General features: G+C 58.9%; 1 protein-coding gene across 2 annotated transcripts in view; it reads left to right on the top strand.

Annotated features, from left to right (window-relative positions):
- Positions 1-1649, top strand: part of LOC113207890 (connectin) — a 277611-nt gene that overhangs the window by 158818 nt on the left and 117144 nt on the right. The gene's annotated exons all lie outside the window — the stretch shown is intronic.

Genomic DNA, 1649 nt, shown 5'->3' with positions numbered 1-1649 from the left:
ACACCCCGCCACACCCCGCCGTCCTCGGGGGAACCACCGCGCCAGCCGAGCCGCCCGAGCCCCGCCCTGCTGCAGGACGAGAAAGTCATAAATTGACATGGATGGTTTTAGGAGGTGCTGGGGCCCTCCTCCGCTCGGGCGGACGGTGGTGGTCAACTGGGCTGCGGGTCGGGAGGGGCGGGCGACTTGAACGTGTCCGTGGGTCCCGCGGGACTGTCTCTGCTGTGCGGTTATGCCCTGTTTGCACGCCAGCGGCGGACCCCGCTGCGCCGGCCCGGCCCGCCCCGGGACAATGGACGTTACATCAGGTCATATCGTTTATTTCCCCGCTGCCTACGGATGCGCTGGGGGCGCGCCGGGGCGCCGCGGCGGGGGACGGGACGGGCTGGGGGAGGGAGGGAATTACACGGCCAACGAGGAGATGGTGCAGTTTGCTGTCGTTTTAACCTCGGGCCGGACAATATGACGGCCCCTTCTGCTGCTCTGCGAAGGCCCCTTGCGGGCGCCGTATCGGAGGGTTGGCGGGGGTGTTGCGGGCCGTGGGAGCGCCTCCTCCCAGCCCGCCGCGGGTGTGGCGCGGCGCCCTGTCACGTCCCCGCGTCCTCCTGGCGGGAAACTTTGACCCCCAGGCCAGTTTGACGTGCATTTTATGGCGGCGGGCGACGTGCGCGTCGGGGCCTCGCGGCGCGCCCGGCGTCCCGGCCGTCCGTCATAGTGTGGGGCCCGGCGGCCCCGGGGCCGGGAGGAGGCAGGCCGGCCCCACCCCCTCGGCAGGGCCCCGGGGACAGGTCGCCAGTGTCCATATAATATAGATGTTTTGTTAGGAGCAAGTTCTCTTCACCAGCCAGTCCGGCCCCGGCCCCTGTTTCCTCTCCTTATCTCGCCGCACTCTCCCCAATACAAATATATCTTCCGGCCCCGGCCTGGTCGGTGTGCGTGGCGGGGCGGGGCGGGGTGGGCTGATAGGTCGTCCGGCGACGTGGCTGCGATATCCTGAGCGCCTGCGGGCCGCACGCGGAGCTGCCGAGGAGTAGGTGGAACATGTAGGGCAACCAGGCCTGCGAGGCGGGAGGAAGGAGGTGCGCAGAGCCCAAGTTGCCCCCCGCCCTCCTCCTCCCGGAGGAAACATGCCCCGAGTACGTAAAATTACACAGCCACAAACAAACACTGGTACAAACAAGTGTCTAATTTTGGACGTTATTCGATGTTTAAGTTCAAGAGTGCATTTTCTAGACACATTGTGGTCTCTAAGTAGGTTATACGTCAATTGGTTTGACCCTTCCGAAAATTATAGCAGCTGCACATCATATGGTTACTATTGATAGCATGGAACTGTGTGTGTCCAAGTGTGTAGAATTAAAAAGTTTACAAAACGTCTTCAATTTGCATACCACGCAAGTGTGCAACTTTAGTTAAACACCACGTAATGTGCATCACAACTTGCACACGTTGGTGTGCAAATTTTGCACACTTGTTTTACCAGTGAAGTGTACGCAGTTGTCAAGTCCTTATTCTTTATATGGTTTTAGTGTGTGAGAAGAAAGTGTTTGAGAGTTAAGTCAAAAGCCGACTTTAACAAAATTAGGTGAACAAGGCACTAAGTCGACGTTTTCACTATAAAATTTACTTTAAAAAAAAAATCAACTTAT

Source organism: Frankliniella occidentalis, unplaced genomic scaffold (genome assembly GCF_000697945.3).
Source record: "Frankliniella occidentalis isolate FOCC.00 unplaced genomic scaffold, Focc_3.1 Scaffold47, whole genome shotgun sequence".
NCBI classification, from domain to species: domain Eukaryota; kingdom Metazoa; phylum Arthropoda; class Insecta; order Thysanoptera; family Thripidae; genus Frankliniella; species Frankliniella occidentalis.
This window is presented reverse-complemented; position numbering and strand designations above follow the sequence as displayed.